This window comes from Nomascus leucogenys, chromosome 15 (assembly GCF_006542625.1).
Source record: "Nomascus leucogenys isolate Asia chromosome 15, Asia_NLE_v1, whole genome shotgun sequence".
Taxonomy (NCBI): domain Eukaryota; kingdom Metazoa; phylum Chordata; class Mammalia; order Primates; family Hylobatidae; genus Nomascus; species Nomascus leucogenys.
This window is the reverse complement of record NC_044395.1, coordinates 58,309,621-58,330,538: the sequence shown is the minus strand read 5'-3', so window position 1 is coordinate 58,330,538 and position 20,918 is coordinate 58,309,621. Positions and strand designations below refer to the sequence as shown.

General features: G+C 41.8%; 1 protein-coding gene and 1 pseudogene across 4 annotated transcripts in view; one reads left to right on the top strand and one right to left on the bottom strand.

Moving 5' to 3' along the window:
* The window catches only part of GAB2 (GRB2 associated binding protein 2), a 212,832-nt gene that overhangs the window by 169,157 nt on the left and 22,757 nt on the right, over window positions 1–20,918 (bottom strand). The window lies entirely within an intron of this gene.
* On the top strand, window positions 7,682–9,213 carry LOC100582302 (annotated as a pseudogene).

Sequence of the window (20,918 nt, the reverse complement as noted above, 5' to 3'; positions counted from 1 at the left end):
TAGGTTCCATCATTAGCCTCACTTTAAGGATGAAAAAACTGAGACACAGAATACTTGCCTAGTTAGTAGGTAATGGGATTCAAATACAGACCAGCCAGCTCTTGCTACAGCTTTTTCATCTTTTAAGTAAAAGGTTGTGTTCAGTATATGTGAAACTTGAAAATGTGTTTTCACACCTTCTGTTCTGATTAAAAGATGGGGAATACATCCTTTGTTTACTGTAGGATAAGGCAAGAATAACCATGTAAGTCTGGACAACCTAGGTTTCAAGTTCTAATCTAGGCTCATGATGAGGGAGAGTTGGAGGGGGGCACCGAGACTGTGACTAGGGAAGTGTCTTAATCAGCCTGGGCTGCTATAACAAACTACCATAGACTAGGTGACTTAAACAACAGACTGACAGTTGGGATATTTGTCCCTGCCCAAATCTCATGCTGAATTGTAATCCCTAGTACGGGAGGTGGGGCTTGGTGGGAGGTGTTTAGATCATGGGAGTGGATCCCTCATGGCTTGGTGCTGTGAGTCTTGTAAGAGCTGGTCATTTAAAAGTGTGTGGCACCTCCTGCCACCCCGAGTCTCTCAAGCTTGCTCCTGCTTTCACTATGTGATGTGCCTCTTCCCCCTTCATATCCTGCCATGACTGAAAGCTCCCTGAGGCTTCACCAGAAGCTGAGCAGATGCCAGCCCCATGCTTCTGGTAAAGCCTGCAGAACTGTAAACCAATTAAATCTATTTTCATTTTAAATTATCCAGTCTCAGGTATTTATTTCTAGCACTGCAAGAACAGCCTAATACACAGACATTTCTCACAGTTCTGGAGGCTGGGAAGTCCAGGATGAAGGAACTAATAGGTCCAGTGTCTGGTGACGGCCCTTTTCCAGGTTTACAGAGGGCTGCCTTCTTGCTGTGTCCTCACATGGCAGAAAAAGGTGACTGGATGGAAGTTCTCTTGTGTGTTCACTTCTTATAAAGACACTAATCCCATCATGAGGGCTCTACGCTCATGATTCAACTTTCCCAAAGTCCCCATCTCCAAATTCTATCACACTGGGGATTAGAATTTCAATATACGGTTTTTGGGGGACACAAACATTGAGTTGGTAGCAGGGAGTACAGGGGACCGGCATGTTGACCAGGTAAGTTTAACTCACTTTATTTTGAAGAACGTGGTAGCAGCAGAAAAGCCTATTATGCTTTGGAGACAAGTGGACTCAGCTTTATACAGTCCTGGGCTAGTTTCTTAACTTGAGCTTGTTTCTGGCTGACATGGGAATATTATCTATCACACAGTATTGTAGTAAAGATTAAATGAGATGCGATTGGCTTATACCTGCAAAGTTTACTTACTACGTAGTTAAGTACACAATAAAATTTACACTTCACTCTCCCTCCTACTTTCCTATTTTCCCTCCACCCCGCCAGAGATAAGAAGGGACGAATCTGCTTCAGACAAAAAGCAAGTACTGAATAACCGGATACTTGTTTTACTATCCAGCACTGCTTCCCTTTCTCATGGGGGAAAATTGCTTTCCATGAGATGCAAACATGATTCCGAGCGAAGCTGTCACTCATCCCTCTCCACACCTACCACGTGAGTGTCAGGTGAGGCACAGGTAGCTCTAGTCTGACTACCGTAGTTTCCAATTCCCTAGCCATATTGGCTTAGTCCAGGGGTAGAATTATGGCCCCAACTGTCAGTATCCTTCCCCAGCATTTTAAACTTGGAGTTCTAAAAGTAAGGACCTTGCCTTTTAGGTTACAGAGATGAGAGGACTGAGGGTTGCCAGTGATCTCCTTTCTTATCACCTATAGACAGATTGCCTACAGGAGAAAAGAAAGTCAAACACAGACAAGCAGTATGAGATACAATGAGCGCCCTTGGGCCACTGAAGTATGATTGTGTGCCCAAGGTCACCTGGTATCTAGAAAATTTTCTTCAGTTTTCTGAGCTTCCTTATTATCATACCATTACATTTCTATTTCTTGCTTGGATTTACCTGAGTTGGTTTTTGTCATTAGCAATTCCAAAAGTCCTTAAAACATGAATTTATATTTTATGTCAGACTTTTCTGCAAGGTGCTTTACAGTCAAGTTCCCATTCAATTCTCATAGCAACCCTGATGTGAAGGCATTGGTTCTCTCTTTCTCCCTTCACCCTGAGTGCATATCTGTGATGGTGTGAACTTCTTTGCAAGCCTAGGATCATAGTCACTTTTTTCTTTTTGTTCTTTTGTTTTGTTTCTTTGAAACAGGGGTCTTAATATGATGCTCAGGCTTGTCTTGAATTCCTGGCCTCAAGCAATCCTTCTGCCTCCATCTCCCAAGTAGTTGGGATTACAACCACGAGCCACTGTGCCCCACAGACACTTCTTATATTTAACCAAATCATATGGCAGAATAGAGGCCTTATATCCACTTACCACACCAAGTAGAATACACTCAGACTATACCTGCTTAGATCACATGCCCAATCCAAAATAATCATGGTGGCTGGGGGGAATGGAATGTGCTAACTAGCCAAACCTGAAGCTTAGGATAGATGGAGCCAGCTTCCCCAGAATCACACAGATGTCTGAACACAAATTAAGGTGTTGCAAGGAAGGAGAAAGGAGATGAATTTAAGAGAAGCAATCAATAAGTGTTTGTTACATACAAGGAAAAATGGAATCATGTTATTAAGATCATCCAGCTCTCTGAACCATCTGATCAATAACTCCTCCTGTTCACATTACTTCCTGTTGTGACCTCACACTTCTTCAGACTAATTTAAGACTGTGGTTCTCCAGAGGCTTCAGCTATTCTCCACAGAGAAGCTAGCTGGTTTGTCATGACTTCTAATCACTCATCCTGAGTACCAAATTGAAATGCTGATTTGGCAAGATTATTAAAAGATCTCGAGGCACTTTCCAGAACATAAAAGACTTGGTTAAAAGTAAGTATTTCTTGAGTCAATTAAAATGTCCTTGGCTGTCTTTCCTGCCTTGGTTTCCTCCTTAGTAAGTGTAAATTCAAAATAACAGGGAAATAGAAAAGGTAAAGCTTCTCTTTAGGAAAGGGTTTTCTCACACAGTTGACCGACAAGACAGATTTCCTACTGGCTGGATTGACAACAATGAGCAAATGGGTCCCCATACCTTCATCATCCTATGATTTTCAACAAGCTACTGTATTTCATTAATTCAAATTCAATTCTATTTTAACATCAAAATCAGAATGTTTCCTACTGTTGAGAGTGTCTTACAGTTAAGCTGCAGTCAGGACACAGCTGTTATTGCCTGCACAAGAGTGTACTTGGTTGTCATGTCTGACATTGTGACTGGACAAATACAACCCTGAACAAATAAATCAAGGGCCATTTTAAGGAGAAACATGAATTTCAGTAGTTGTGAGACTTTTTGCTAAGATCTTCTAGTAAGACCAAGAAAGCGCCAAAGTTGAAACTTGCAAAATACCTGTCAGTAACCTGAAAGAAAAATTTGAAGACAATGTTGAATCATTTTTAAGAAATGTTGCACCATCAATACTCCTGATGGCATGCAGGGCAGTTATTATGTAGGCAAATATGAATAATGAATTAAAAAGTATTTCAAAGCTAGAATTGATTATGAAGTAGTTTTAGAAATTCTTTACCAGTGTTTCATTTATACTTTTCTTTTTTGTGTATGCAAGAGAGTGACAGACTATAAATCCATGTCTGCCTAAGTCTACAAGCACTCTTTCAATAAGGTATTTATCCCCCTGCTTAGTGGAATATAAAACAATTGTGAATGACATTGAATGAGAACTTTTTTTTTTTTTTTTTTTTTGAGATGAAGTCTCGCTCTGTCGCCAGGCTGAAATGCAGTGGCGTGATCTCAGCTCACTGCAACCTCCGCCTCCCGGGTTTAAGTGATTCTGCCTCAGCCTCCCAAGTAGCTGGGACTACAGGCGCGTGCCACCATGACCAGCTAATTTTTGTATTTTCAGTAGAGATAGGGGTTTCACCACGTTGGCCAGGATGGTCTTGATCTCTTGACCACGTGATCCGCCTGCCTCGGCCTCCCAAAGTGCTGGGATTACACGAATGAGAACATTTCTAAGGCCTCATTTGAAAATTGGGATGACAAAGACTCCCTAATAGCTGCAGAATAAAATGCAAATAAAACACAGCATTCAAAGGCCTCTAGAACGTGGCCTAAATCTACATTTTCCACTTTTGTCTCCTATTATACTTCCAAGTCCACTACACACTGTGAAATTAAATAATTCAAACTGAAAGCTGTTGGAACTTTAAATTACTCGGAGCCTTGGGAGGAATGTGGCTATGCAGCCTGAATCACATGTCATGCAGCTGCAACTTCTGCCCCCATTCCCCACCCCCAAACCCCCCACCCCATAATTAAGACCAAATGGCGCCAGAGATAAGACCATCTCAGAACGTTGTCCCTCCTCATGGAGTAATCTTCCTTGGAATGTAGGAATCTCTAACCAGTCAAATCACTTTAACGTATGCACTGGTCTTAGTATGGGAAATGTTGTAATCCTGTTAAAATTTCTGTGTCTCTGCCTGTATAAGTGAAATCTTATCTTCTCTACTTTGAAACTCTGACCCCATTCATTTGGAGTCAGTGTCTCCCAGGTGGCCATACTCAAGCTTTGCACTCAAATAGACTCTACTTAATTGTATTTTCTGAATCTCACTATTTAAGGTTGACAATACCTTAAATATACACATTGTTCCTTAAAGATCACCTGCTCCTTTTCACTTCTGTGCCTTTAAGTTGTTTCTTCCACTGAAAATGTCCCATCTCCCATCCATCTCATTTACTAGAAGGTGGTCTTGAATAGCTTCTTTAATCTCTCAATTCCTCACTTTTCTCATCTTTGAAATGGGAATCCAACTTTAGGTTTGATTTGAGGATTTAATGAGCTAACACATACAAAGCACTTAACACAGACTCCAACTAACCTGTGGTCAAGCAGTATTATCTGTGTCTTGAGAGATGAGTCTCAAAAAAGTAGTGAACTGGCCAAGGGCACACAGCTTATTTAACAGCTAAGGCAGAATAAGGACTTAGACCTCCTCACTCCCAGTACAGAGCTGTCTTTAGATTTAAGAAATGGCTCTACCTCCTCCCACCTGCTACAGCCAAATACTGCTAGACTGGTGAGAAAGATTCTTCTTTTATTTCCCTAGAAGCCTGTTTCTCCCTCTTCCTCCTTTACCTATATCAGATGTCCTAAACATGTTACTAAAAACTAAAAGGTAAAGAGATAAAAAAAGGTTCCATGTTTGAGCACATTCGATCCTGTGTTAAGCACATTAAATGAGTTTATCATTTAAGAGTCTCCAACGTAGCTATGTACATATAGAGTCACCATGAAAAAGAAATACAGTATGGATTGTTTCTCAAATTATTTAATCAGAGAACCAGAGGTGGCTGTATCACATAAGTGAGGTCAGGCCATTAAAACCTACACACTTAACTTTGCAGTTCCTTGCTGCTTAAAGAATAAGAGCCCTAACTCCTTAGCATATGAGAATCTTCATAACCTGGCCATGCTAATCCCACCACTTCTCATCTATCAGCTCCATTCTCATCATTCCAGTGTGTCAGTAACAAGTTTCACAAGTTGTTCCCTTTGGCTAAATGACCATTATTCTCTTCTTCTAGGCCAGGTTTTACCGATCCCTCCAGACCTGGTTGATGGAACTAAGCCCTGAAGCCTTTTCTGAATATTACCAATCAATTAGCTGTACCCTCCTCTGTGCTCTCATGGCACTTTGTTTATGTCGGAATTGCAGCATCTCAGTGGCTCTCAGTTACCGTTGATTGATTTCCTTCTACACCTGGCTCCTGAAGGCCAAGGACTGTATTTACATCCCCAGTGAGAGGCATCCTGTAGGCACTCAGTAAAAGCCTACAATTCCTTGGCCCCCTTCTGCTGAGGCAATATTCTAAAACAAAGCTTTCCTGGATTCTCAAAGACCTGAGGTATACTTTTTTTTCCTAGTGTAAATAACAATAGGGATACTTACACTTTAATGTCTAATAGACCCGCCAAGAACAGCAGTTATGTAAGTCTCTGTGTATTGAATAGTACTGCACATAAAATTAAGTCACCATGCATGGAAAGTAATGCATTCCTTCATTTTCAGTCAATTGTAATCATGAGACCCTTTAGACTTAGCCACAATAAACCCTGTTTTTCTAAACATTCAAAAGACTGTCAAATATTGTTCCTCCAATTTTAATAAAGTCTCTGTAGATTTGAGAGCAGAAAACATTTATTTTATGTTACTAAAACAAGGAACTCAATTAAAAGTCAACAGTATGAGATGAAAACTAGAGATTATGAGCCATGGTTCTTTTACTTATGGTAAAGGTTTCTGGCCTCTCAGATTCCCTAGACAAACGTTTCTCAGAAAACACATTTAGTCTATCCTTTGTCTGACTTTAGAAACAGTCTTCCAGCTGGGTGTGGTGGCTCACGCCTGTAATCCTGGCACTTTGGGAGGCCAAGGTGGGTGGATCACCTGAGGTCAGGAAATCAAGATGAGCCTGACCAACATGGCAAAACCTTGTCTCTACCAAAAACACAAAATTAGCTGGGCATGGTGGCACATGCCTGTAGTCCCAGCTACTTGGGAGGCTGAGGCAGGAGAATCGCTTGAACCTGGGAGGCAGAGGTTGCAGTGAGTTGAGATCATGCCATTGCATTCCAGACTGGGCAACAAGAGCAAAACTCCGTCTCAAAAAAGAAAAAACAAAAATGAAATAATCTTCCAGAAAAGGCTGTAAGTCATGACTGGCAAGTAGGGAATACTACCATTTCCATGAAAAGTAGGCATAAAATAAAAAATTCATTAATTCAAACACTGAAACACAAGGATTGGAATAGCTACAACAATGCCTTTTTCTTTTTATCTTTTTTTTAAGAAGTGGGGTCTCAGCCGTGTGTGGTGGCTCATGTGTGTAATCCTAATACTTTGGGAGGTAAGGTGGAAAAATCACTTAAGCCCAGGAGTTTGAGACCAGCCTGGGCAATATGGCAAAACACTGTCTCTCCAAAAAAAAAAAAAAAAAAATACAAAAATTAGCCAAGTGTGGTGGTGTGCGCCTGTAATGCCAGCTACTCCAGAGGCTGAGGTGGGAGGATGGCTTCAGCCCAGGAGGCGGAGGTTGCAGTGAGCTGAGATCGTGCCCCTGAACTCCAGTCTGGGCAACAGAGCCAGACCCTGTCTCAATTAATTAAATGAATGGCCACAGACCTCGTCCCAGAAGTAGTGAGTCAGAGTAAGGTCTCTGGGAGGTGGAGGGATTGAATGGGAGAAATGATCTTCCAAGGCCCTTTCCAAGGCTCCCAAAATCTTGGAGCTTTACTCGCCAGACATTGCGGGCTTTCCTGACATCGCTGGCTTTCCTGACATTGCTTTTCAGTGGTGCAGGAGCAGAGAGCTTCGCTGTCCAGAGCAGCAGGCAGGCATGGCGACAGAGGCATAGTTGGGCAAAGGACGAGGAAAGGGGCCTCCAGGGAAGCCAGAGCTGACTGAAGTGTTCTTGGGAAGATCTATTCATTGATTTTGTACCAAACCTGCACCCTCATTTTGTACCAAAATGTACCAAACCTGACACACCTCAAAGGTGGCACCAGATGGGTGTGAATGTCACACACAGGAGTAAAACTTTTCCTAGAGCAAATGATAACGAGAGAGCTGAAGGCAGATGCATGCTTGAACCCTCATATGGGGGCTATGTGGGAGACCAATAGGTCTGTGAAAGAGAACTCCAGTCAGAGTAAGAAATACAGCACACAAATAGAGAGTCTTGGTCCTGGGAGTGCTCACAGGCACTCCTGGAGCTTCCATTATCATGAAGCAACTGAACCACTTGAGGTTATCAACCAACTTCAGAAATTATGCCATCAGTGGCTGAGGCCAGAGATCCACTCAAAAAAGCACATTTTGGAAATGCTGATACTAGAGCAGTTCCTGACCATTCTGCCCAAGGGGACCCAGAACTGGGTGCAGAAGCATCATCCACAGCATGTCAAACAGGCTCTGGTCCTGGTGGAACGCTTGCAGAGAGAACCTGGTGGAACAAAGAATGAGATCACAGCCCATGAGCTGGGAGAGGAGGCAATGCTCTTGGGAGGAACAACAGTGGCCCCAGGCTTCAAGTGGAAGCCAGCAGACCTCGAACCAATGGGTCTGTTCTAGAAAGAATACTGGAATACATACAGGGTACTACAAGAACAGCTGGGCTGGAACACTCACAAAGAAACCCAGCCTGTATATGAAAGAGCTGTGCATGTTCAACAGATTTTAGCCCTTTCTGAGCACAAAATCACCAAAGACTGGAAGATTGCATCTAAGCTCATCTGGCCTGAGTCCCAGAGTTTGTTGACATTTGAAGATACGGCTATGTACTTTTCTGAGGAAGAATGGCAGTTATTAGATCCTCTTGAGAAGACTCTCTACAATGATGTAATGCAGGATATCTATGAGACTGCCATCTCTCTAACGTTAAAGCTAAAAAACGACACTGGAAATGACTATCCTATAATATCTGTTTCTGCATCTGAAATACAAACAGCAGGATACAAAGTATCAAAAAAGAACAGAATGAATATTGCCCAGAAAACAAAGGGCAGGGAAAATCATGGTGATACCCACAGGGTACAGAAATGGCATCAAGCTTTTCCAAGGAAGAAAAGAAACTTACAACTTGTAAACAAGAGCTTCCAAAACTTATGGATCTTCACGGGAAAGGCCACACAGGAGAGAAACCTTTTAAATGTCAGGACTGTGGGAAAATCTTCAGAGTTAGCTCTGATCTTATTAAGCACCAGAGAATTCACACTGAAGAGAAACTCTATAAATGTCAACAATGTGACAGGAGGTTTAGATGGAGTTCAGGTCTTAATAAGCACTTCATGACACATCAAGGAATAAACCCACATAGATGCTTATGGTGTGGGAAAAGCTTTAGTTATGACACAAATCTACAAACACACCAGAGAATTCACACAGGAGAGAAGCTCTTTAAATGTCATGGATTTGGGAAAATATTCATTCACAAATCCCACCTTATTAAATATCAGAGAACTCACACAGGTGAGCAGCCTTATACTTGTAGCATATGCAGGAGAAACTTTAGTAGGCACTTGAGCCTTCTCAGATACCAGAAACTCCACAGAAGATGGGAAGCATGTCCAATGTCTCCAAACTGAGGAAAGTTACCATGTAGAGCTTGATTTTAGATGTGATGAAAGAATACAAAATTATGAGGCACCCAATGATAGGAATCTGTCATCAATAGAACATTTGGGAGGGGTACATGTTATGCTTCACAAAAGTTATCTAACCTGCCTTATTCAACATTGCATCTTTCGTGCCTAGCACAAGACTGATACATAATTAGTATTTTATTAACAAAAAAAGAAAGTGTAGTTATGAGATATCTTTACCTATCTATCTATACGTATGTATCTGGTTATTCAAAGCTTCCCCATCCCCAGTCAGTGCCTGAGATATATGATGGTCAAGACTCTTAGACTCATTCTTTATTCTTTGTCAGGAGAGATGGAAAGTAAGAGTGCCTGGGCCCTCTCAAGGGAGTTCAGAGAGAATTACTAAGTTAGGGACAGTTTCAACAGCTATCATTCTATCTACGTGAACAAACAAACCCAGAACTCAGGGAACTTTATAACAGAAAGAGGATTCAGTGTTTGCCCTGGGAGAAGTGCCCCACTCTAGTTGCTTCTTTCCTGAGTACCCACTACCACAATGTCTTCTGTCAAGGAATTACAAGTAGCAAGGGAAGGTCTGGCTACAAGGACAGACCTAGGGACCTTGCAAGCACTTGATAACTCTTCTCTTGCTGACTCTGTCAACACAGACATACAAAATGAAATGATGAAGGAGGCAGTCTTGGCCCTCATCCAGGTATCTGTTTCTTTGTAGAAAGTACACATAAGTAATGAAGGTCTTTTTCTGACTTTCATTATGTGCACTGGATGGAGGCTTTCAAACTGGTGCCATACTGCTGCAGGGCCTAAAGGGAAGTCTGTCCTTATGGCTGATCAGCTACAACCCTATATGCCTGAATACTCCGCAAGAAGGCCTGGAGGTTTTGCAAAACTGATTTATTGAGAATGGCAAGGAGGGTCCTGTGACCTCTTAGCTTTGGTGCACAGCTAATACCAGGAGGGAACATCCTGAAGTGTCAGAGCAAAGTAAGGCATGTGGCTTAGAGTAATGACCCCAGTCAGGGCCAGGCAAGATGGAAATTGTTTACTCATGTTATTGGTTTTCTTGTCTTCCCTACTGGCCAAAGTGACTATCTCTTATGAAGAGACAATGTGATGTCAAGGAAGTTGGAAGGCATGGATTTACATCTGTGTCAGATCCTTGTTTATACATGTTGGCCAAGCCTTCTATATATTTATTATTTCATAAAATTGTACTTTTAAATGAAAATGGCATGTTTCGTTAGATTTAGACATTAAACAAAAATGTTGTTACCAAAATAATGAATGAATGAATGAATGAATCAATGAATGAGGTGGGGACTCACTTTGTCACCCAGGCTGGAGTACAGTGGCTAGGTCATAGCTCACTGTAGCCTAGAGCTGCTAGGCTCAAGCAGTCCTCCTACTTTAGATTCTGTGTGAGCTGCCACAATGGACTATCTTCTTTTTCTTTTCTTTCTTTTTAAAACTCTTCTTTTCCTCACACCGTATGACCTCTGAGGCTCCAACTACTCCTTATCTGGCATGGTTCCCACATGATCCCCTGGGCTGTCATCTTCTCTAGATGTACTAGCATTGGTCAAGGTTTTCAGACACTTTCTGAAATATGCATTTCTAAAGTCTAGGGTACAATGTTCTTGCTCTTCACTGCTAACAAGCTACACTGACCATCACGTTATCAAGTTCTCATCAAGTTTGTATTACGAAAATCTTTACCAATGGGTCAGAATTAAGTCCACAGTACCAGTGGTCTCTCAGTGGGTTGAGAAACAAAGTTGTTAGTACGATAGAAAAGGATATGTAGAACTGCCTAATCATTACATAACCAAATAGTTGAAATCTGCCATCACTCACGTATCCTGCTACTCTCAGACTGTACAGTTAGCAAGAAAAATCCACAAATAAATGGCAGAAGGGAATCACAATGGACTAAGGAGCTTTACTCACAATCTGCCAACTACCCCATGTAGAAAGTGAGGCTCAGAGAGATTAGATGACTTATCCAAAGCTATATTCCTATTAAATAGTAGAGCCAGGATTCAAATTCAGTTTATTTTATATAGAGACACCAACCAGGCACTAGAGGAAAATTGCTTGGGGTCAAAATGTGGTTCTTTTATTTTCTAATAGAGACATCTTTTGCAATTTTCCTAAACACCTTGTTCTTTAGTTTCTTATCCACAAAATGGAGAAAATAAGTGAAGGTTAACTAATACATAAGAAATGCACAGGACAGTACTCTACATAGTAGGTGCTCAATATGCATATAATACGCATAATAAATTATGACTCCGTATTTTTTTTTTTTTTTTGAGACAGAGTCCAGGCTGGAGTGCAGTGGCACGATCTTGGCCCACTGCAATCTCTGTTTCCTGGGTTCAATCGATTCTTGTGCCTCAGCCTTCCAAGGAGCTGGGACTATAGGCACGCACCACCACACCCGGCTAATTTTTCTATTTTTTAGTAGAGACGCGGTTTTTTGCCTTGTTGGCCAGACTGGTCCTGAAGTCCTGACTTCAAGAGATCCAGCTGCCTCAGCCTCCCAATGTGCTAAGATCACAAGCATGAGCCACTGTGCCTGGCCTCCACATTTTTGTTTTGAGACAGGGTCTCGCTCTGTTGTCTAGGGTGGAGTGCAGTGGCATGATCACAGGTCACTGCAGCCTCAACTTCCTGGGCTTGGGCAATCCTCCTACCTCAGCCTCCTGAGTAGCTGGGACTACAGGGATGTGCCACCACATCCAGCTATTTTTAAGAATTTTTTTGTAGAGACAGTGTCTTGCTATGTTGTCTAGGCTGATCTTGAACTCGTGGGCTCAAGTGATCCTCCTGCCTCAGCCTCCCAAAAAGCTGGGATTACAGGTGTGAGCCACTGTGCCTGGCATCATATTGTTTATAGATGGGACTCACAATATGGTCCCAGAACATAATTTCTCTTATCTTTATCCAAATGTTCTCTACCAACCCTCTTCTGCCCTCAGAGCTATGGATATCCTTAGAGAACATAACTTCAAAATAAGCAAATGCAATGATTCTATTCCCACCATCAGTCCTGCTTATTTTTGTTTTGTTAAAAAGAGAGAGAAAGAGACTGAGAACGAGAGCGAGAAAGTTAACCCTTACCTTACCTTAAATCATACTTCTTTGGGTAGAAACAGAAGAATGAGAAACTCCACCTAACAGAGAAATGAACTAGGGATGTATTGGTCAGAAAAGATGTTTCTCCTAGAAATCTACCTCAAAAGTCTAAGAATGTCAGCAGAACTCAAACTGATATTTAATGAGTACATATTAAGCATTTACTCAACAGGTGGTAAAATTAGCACAAGACCTAGTCTTTGCTCCCAAGGTCCTCCTAAGCTAGCAAAGGAGAGGTATTCACGCTCCTAGTTTCTTGGCAGAATATATTAAGTGCCAAGATAGAGTCTCAATCAACATGTTCTGAGATCAGAACAGGAAAAATGACATTTTACTTTGGGGGAAACATCTGAGATTGACATGAAGAACAACTCCATGTCCTTTTCTACCTTTTCTTTCAGAGAATGACAGAAAAGCATGTGGTTTTCCTTTTTTTTTTTTTTTTTTGAGACGGAGTTTTGTTCGTTGCTCAGGCTAGAGTGCAATGGCGTAATCTCGGCTCACTGCAACCTCCACCTCCCAGGTTGAAGTGATTCTTTTGCCTCAGCCTCCCAAGTAGCTGGGATTAGGGGCATGTGCCACCACATCCGGCTAATTTTTAGTATTTTTAATAGAGACGGGGTTTCTCCATGTTGGTCAGACTGGTCTCGAACTCCCAACCTCAGGTGATCCACCCGCCTCGGCTTCCCAAAGTGCTGGATTACAGGTGTGAGGCACCGCACCTGGCCGTGGTTTTCTTTTCAGGTAAGAATGTACTGAAAATAGTGGTGATGGCTGTACAACTGCATAAATATACTGAAAACACTGAATATGTATACTTTTAAATGGTGACTTTTATGGTATGTGAATTACATATCAACAAAGCTGTTATTTTAAAAACAGAATTGAGACACCATAAAGTTGAAGCCCCTTTTACCACCCCTGCCAGTCAAATCCCCACAAGTTACCAATATCATCAGTTTAGTATCATTCTTTGTTATACCTTTATCCCTCGCAATGCCTAGCTGAAGTTCTTGCACACAGCAGGAATTTTAGGCATTTGTTGTATAATAATTTTGTACATGGATAAGATAATACTTTGTTCTTTTCAGCATAATATAGATCCTTTTGTACTTACCACCACATAAATTCAATAGTTCAGGACCAGGCAGCTTTAGAGTGTAGTGTATGTTAACACCACACATGCCACGTGCAGTAACAAAAGAGAATAGTACTCACTGGCTTAAAGCTCACCAATCACAAATTCAGTTAACAGAAAACCTTGATATGGAAGTTCATGAAAATAAGGAGATACTTTGCATCTGTTCCCTTGGTTTACAAAGGGTTTGAAATAAATGAAACCAGGTTTGGCGAGGCTATTGCTTTACAGCCCACAACAGCAAGCTATAAACAAAGGATTTCTCATTAGGTCAACCCAACTTACATAGAGACCTTAACCAGTCTCATAAAAAGACTTGTTCCTTTGGGAAGCCAAGGCAGGAGGATCACTTGAGCCCAGGAGTTTGAGATTGGCCTGAGAAACATAGTGAGATCCCATATCTTCAAAAAAGAAAGTAAAAATTAGCTGGGTATGGTGGCAGGTGCCTGTAATCCCAGCTACTCGGGAGGTTGACGCATAAGAATCACTTGAACCAGGGAGGCGGAGGTTGCAGCGAGTCAAGATTGTGCCACTGCACTCCAGCATATATATATAAAGAAATTGCTAAGAGACTGGTGGACCTATAGAGGCCTATGGTTGGAACAAGGAGTTCTCAGTGTATAGAGACTTTGAGACAGATGTCCAATACTGCGATCTCCTCCAGTAATGGGTTCGTGCACATCACTCTGAAAGACAGAATGAGTCTCAGCAGGAGACTCAGGAATACATCAGAAATTGGACACTGAAGTAGAAAATTCCACACAGATACCAATGTAGATATCGTCTTCTCTCTCACACAAATACATAGTAAGCATTACATAATCAGTGATACGTATTAAACATCAACGGTTTGCCAGACACTGTTCTAGATTGATGAGGATCTGGAGATCAACAATGCAGATGCAATCTCTGCCTTGACCAAGTAAGATTTCCAGCAGAAACAGGGAAGTGGGCAGTACTCTCAAAGAGGAAGTATTTACTCAAAGAGCCCTGATTAGGAAGTTGACCTTTGAAAAGATTCAAAGGAGACTTTATCCTGAAAAATAAATGTTATTGTGGCAGTTTTAAAAAATGGCCAGCCTGGGCAAAATAGTGCAACACCATCTCTACAAAAAACAGAAAAATTAGTTGGATGTAGTGCCATGCACCTGTGGTCCCAGCTGTCCGGGAGGCTGAGTGGGAGGATCGCTTGAGCCCGGGAGGTTGAGGCTGCAATGAGACGAGATCACACCACCGCATAACAGCCTGGGTGACACTGAGACCCTGTCTCTAAATTAAAAAATAAATAATAAAATAAAAATTAAAATGACCACAAATTCTTTGATACTCCATCTACCAAGAGGTTAGGAGTCTATGTTCCCTTTCCATGAATCTGAGTGGACTTGTGACTCCTTCAATCAATAAAGTATGGCGAAAGTAACACTATGTGACTTCTAAGGCTAGGTCACTAAAAAAGGCCATGACATTTTCATCTTGGCCACTAACACATTCACTCTTGGAGCCCTTAAGCACCATGTAAGCAGTCTGATTGCTTAGAGACTGCCATGAGAGGAAGCCTGGGCTCCATGTAAAGGCCACTGGTAGGTGCTCTCATCAACAACTGCAGCTGAGCAGAGCCTTTGAGTCATCCCAGCCCTAGTGACAGGTATGTAAGTGATGCTTTCGGAGGATTTCAGTTCCTAGCAGTCAAGTCACTCTGAGCCATTCAAGCCTTCCCAGTTGGGGCCCCAGATATTGGGGAGCAGAAACAAGTTCCTGCCATGTCCTCTCTGAATTCCTGACCCACAGAATCTATGAGTAAAATAAAATGGTTACCTTATGCCATTAAGTTTTGGGCATGCTTTAATGATGACCGAAGATGTATTGTGAAGCCAAAGAAACTGGAACAAAGATGGGAACTGATACAGAAGCAGACAGCTATAGAAAATATGAAAACTGGCTGGGTGCAGTAGCTCATGCCTGTAATTCCAGCACTTTAGGAGGCCAAGGTGGGCGGATCATGAAGTCAGGAGTGTGAGACCAGCCTGGCTAACACGGTGAAACCCCGTCTCCACTAAAAATACAAAAAATTAGCGGGGCATGGTGGCGAGCACCTGTAATCGCAGCTACTCAGGAGGCTGAGGTAGGAGAATTGCTTGAACCCAGGAGGCAGAGGTTGCAGTGAGCTGAGATCCTATCACTGCACTATAGCCTGGGCGACAGAGCGAGACTCCGTCTCCAAAAAAAAAAAAAGAGAAGAAAATTGTATTTTCTTTGTCTAAGCCTAGTTGGAAAGAAACCACTGTCCCATCAGAAGGGACTAAATAAATTGTAACTCTTTTGATTGTTATCTATTTTATCTACAGATGCTATAATAGAAAACGTTTCAGTTGTTAGGAACAATCAGTGCAGTCGAAAAGGAATACGGGTAAGGCACTACTCTGCTTGGCTTTTCAGGATGGGGCTAACATTCCTATGATGCCATTCCAAGTTGTCCATGAACCCATTTTTGCCTCTTTCTCTTGACGCAAGTACATAATAGGTATTCAGTAACTTTGTGGAATGACCGATAGAGTCTAAGGAGGCAGGGGACAGAGAAGATACTCTGGACAAAGCAGAGACCACGGTAGGCAAAGGTAACGAAGATGGGGGTACTGAGAAGAACAGAGAGACTCACTTGAACCTTGTTCTTCATCCCTCTCCATCTACACACCTTGACATTCATGAGCTCACATCTTTAGGCCTTTAAACTGTTCTCATTATTTGAAGTATTACTTTTCCATCTGTAGATGAACTCCTGTTCATTCTTCACATCCCAGCTCAATTATAATTTTCTCTGCAGCCTCTGACACTACCCCACTCCAAGTGGAATTAATCACCCTATTCTACTTTCTTGCAACACTTTCCACCATCTTATCTCTTGCTTCTGTACCTATGTGCCGAACACCAGGTTAGAAAAGAAAGATGACTGTCCTTGAGAAGTCCCCATAATTAAGAGAAGAGACTAAAAACACAGTCACGCTGCAACGTCATAGGAGCTGCAGAGAGGCAGGATGTTGACGGAAGATAAATCTCCTTCAGGAGGATATCAGGAAGTATCACAAACCTTGTGACATTTGAGGCAGGCCTTGAAACTGAATAAAGATCAAAAGGCTGCCTGGGGGAAATCTATGGAATCACAACTGCAAAGGTCTCAAAAAGGAGCTGCTGAGTTAACAGGAACATCAGGTCAGGTCAATCTTTTCCCTCCCTACTGCCGGAGATTCCCCACTCTAGTTATTCCAAGTTCCCTTATTACAATGCCTGAAGTCACACAGTTTTCCCAATTACACGAATAAAGTGTATCAAAAAGCACCTTGCATTTGAACAAGGAAGTCACTTAAAATACGAGCCAATAATACATGAAAATATATTCAAACTCAGTAGCAAAGAAATCCAAATCAAAACAATTATTTTTTCACCTATCAAATTATCAAGTATTAAAAAATTAAAATGTCTAATATCAAAGAAGAATAACGGAAGCCAAAACTATCCTTTCTGAGAGTCAATTTGCTATGATGCATCAAAAGCCTTACAAATAGCTATACCCTTTGAATCAGACCCTCTTTTGTAGAAATTCATCCTAAGGATAAAAGTCTTTGCTCTAAAGATTATCACAGCATTATCTATTATAAAATAGCGGAAAATAGTTAAGGACTAAAATATCCAAGAACAGAAGAATCAAATAAATTTGGCACTGCAATAATTGTAACAGTTACCATTTATTTATAGAGTGTTTACAACGTGCCTGGCATTATCATATTTAACACCACGGAAATCCATAAGGTAGTTATGTAAGAGAATGTTGAATGGGACTTTTTCAGTTGCCCCACAATTGGTAAATAGAACTCACAACTAAAGACAGAGAGGAGGCGAGTTCCCCACAAGGTAAAGACAGCAGTCAATAACTGGTGCCAGACTAATTAAAGAATTTATTAAGAAGCCATACTATGGGCCAGGCATGGTGGCTCACGCCTGTAATCCCAGCACTTTGGAAGGCCGAGGCAGGCAGATCATGAGGTCAAGAGATCAAGACCATCCTGGCCAACATGGTGAAACCCCATGTCTACTAAAAATATAAAAAATTTGCTGGGTGTGGTGGCACGCGCCTCTAGTCCCAGCTACTCCAGAGGCTGAGGCAGGAGAATGGCATGAACCCAGGAGGCGGAGGTTGCAGTGAGCCGAGATCGCGCCACTGCATTCCAGCGTGGGCGACAGAGCAAGACTCCATCTCAAAAAAAAACACCAAAAAACAAAAAAGAAGCTATACTATGAGATCTTCTACCCCAACCATGTGTTCCTGCACTGTCCCTCTCCCTCCAGAGTCCACAAAAGAAGAGCAGAGATAAGAGGGGAAATCTTGGATTCCTTGACCTACTATAATGTGCTGTATTTTGGGGTGGTCCTCTCCCTACCCCATGGTGGGCTCCAAGATCATCAGTTACAGAGACTAGGGGTACCAAAAAAGAGAAAAGAAAAGAAAAGGTTTGGGGTAAAAACTTTTAAAAAGTGTAATGTCTTGTGAATATCTGATCAGGCAGTTGACTTACAGATTTGGCCTGCACCAGTCTGGACAGAGGAAGGAGAAACTGAGCAAGAAGAAGCAGCACTGCTGTTACCCCACTGTTTGGCACAGATATGTCTTCCCTGGGTCATATAGTCCATAGAAATTGCTGGTCTTAAGCCCTCTTGCCAGTTCCCCACCCAAAAGGGCTGCCCAATAAGCAAGTGGACCGGGGCCAGGTGGTACCAGAGGAGAGTGAGGATGTCCTGAAAGAGATGAAAAGAACTAAATACCAGTTTCTTCTCCAGGTCTGGAGATCATGCAGTGAGGAAGCCCACCCTCTAAAGAACTCACAACAATGGGGAGTGGACCCACAGACAGTGCTAGACAGGCAACCTGTAAATGCCATCTAGGAGGACCCAAGAGAAGCCAGTTAAGAGACTCGTATCCTTGTCCCTTGCCCTCTTGCTCATTTTACACATTGGGCAACTGGGCACTGGAATGACCGGAGACCAGAAGGGCCAGGGAAGAAATATCAGAGAGAGACTGTATCTCCTCCCACCCCATACACTCTCCAAGGTGAAAAATGGGGAAGAGGAGTAGAAAAAATAAGCCAGGCCAGGAGTGGCGGCTCACGCCTGTAATCCCAGCACTTTGGGAGGCCGAGGCTGGCGGATCACATAAGGTCAGAAGTTCGAGACCATCCTGGCCAACATGGTGAAATCGTGTCTCTACTAAAAGTACAAAAATTAGCTGTGCGTGGTGGCACATGCCTGTAATCACAGCTACATAGAAGGCTGAGGCAGGGTAATCACTTGAACCCAGGGGGCGGAGGTTGCAGTGAGCTGAGATCATGCCACTGCACTCCAGCCCGGGCAACAGCAAGTCTCCATCTCAAAAATAAACAAACCAAGTCCACCTTTTCCCACTTCATATCCCAACAGCCACAAGCCTGGTTAGAGTAACGGGAGTAAGTAAACCTTTCAATTAGATATACTGAACTTTTCAAATGGTCAACTTTCAGTAACCCATTGTGACCAGGAGGTTGTGAACTCTGCCTAAGGTATCATCTGTCCTTGAGAGGAGAAGGGAGATTTGGACAGAGCAGTTGGGAGTTCTGACTGGAGAAAAACACAATCGTTCATGTTTGCACCCCTCTAAGTGAAAACTATTCAATGAACAGGCTAAGGTTGCCATTATCTCTATTTTACAGACTAGGAGATTAAAGCTCAGAAAGATTAAGAAACTTGCCCACACCCACAAAGCATATGGGAGGTTTAGTTTGGATTCCAATCCAGGACTAACCTCAGAGCTCATGCTTTTTATGATTACATGAGGATTTTTCAAAATAGCATCCAACATATCCTAAGCGATCTGCAAAGCCAGTACACATTTCTTTTTTCAATCTTGAGTTTTCAACTCAAGCATGATCTTCTTAAAAAATATAAGCATAGTCTCGACTATCTGAATCATCTTGCAGGTGAATGCTATTCCTTGATTGCCAGCATTTGCATTTAAAATCTTACAGATATCAAGTAGTAAGTTCCTTAATTTTCATATACTAATGACTAATCAGAAAGGACAGAGGTGACAGCTTATAAATAACATGGTCATACCAATTAAAAGCCAATGCCTTGCTACACAAAGCAGTTTCACCGTAGTTCAAACAAAGAAATGTGGTAGGAAAAAAGCATGGGACACAGGACAGACAGGCGTCAAAGAAGTGCCATATTCACATCTGAATCACCAATTTAGTTCCAGCAAAATATCTACTGTTGTTAATGTGAATTATATGGATTCTGAAGTTTTAAATTGAATTTGTAAATTTGTTTTCATCTATAATTGTAGGAGAGCTATAAGAACATGTTTACACCTCACAGTTTTTGTTTATACAAATTTTGGTAAAGTAATAATTAAAATAATTTAATTCAACATCAAGAACCAGTAAAAATATGTGTTTAAAGTGTCCTTATTACACATGCTTGAGAAGCTCTGTGGCCATTAAAACCTATGTTGTAGATGACTATTTTGTGATGCAGAAATATTTTCTTTTTTTTTTTTTGAGGCGGAGTTTCATTCTTGTTGTCCAGGCTGGAGTGCTCTCAGGTCACCGCAACCTCTGCCTCCCGGGTTCAAGCGATTCTCCTGCCTCAGCCTCCCAAGTAGCTGGGATTACGGGCATGTGCCACTGTGTCCGGCTAATTTTGTATTTTTAGCAGAGATGGGATTTCTCCGTGTTGGTCAGGCTGCTCTCCAACTCCTGACCTCAAGTGATCCACCCACCTCAGCCTCCCAAAGTGCTGAGATTACAGGCGTGAGCCACCGCGCCCGGCCAGAGAAATACTTTCAATATATTAACTTAAAGCACACAAAGGGTGAAACAGCCTCACCTTCATTTTGTAAAATATACATAGCGAATATAAATACAGGAAAAAGAGACTAGGAAATACTCTAAAATATTAATGTTTAGGCTTGACAGGAGTATTACAAGTGCTATTTATTAATATTGTTATTTTTGTGATGTGTGTTTATAATTACTTTATTGTGAATAAAACAAATATTAACAAAAAAATTCCATTTTTAATAGCATATACTATGAAAGTTCCCAAAACCTGTTGCAAAACAAACAAAAAAAACCCAAAACCGAATCACATTTTCAATTCAATTCCAGTTCACTCTTTTTCCGCCAAGGCAATATAACCAATCCTGAGTAATATTTGTTCAAAACTTAAAAGCATATAAAGCACTAATGAACCAGTAACTTACTGTGCTTTAGGTACCAAGGCTACAAGAACATGAACAAAGGGCATGGTGCACTGGAAAAGCTACCATTTTAGGGGAAGCACAGTGTAAACCAACAGTTACTGAGTGGAACTAAGGCCTGAC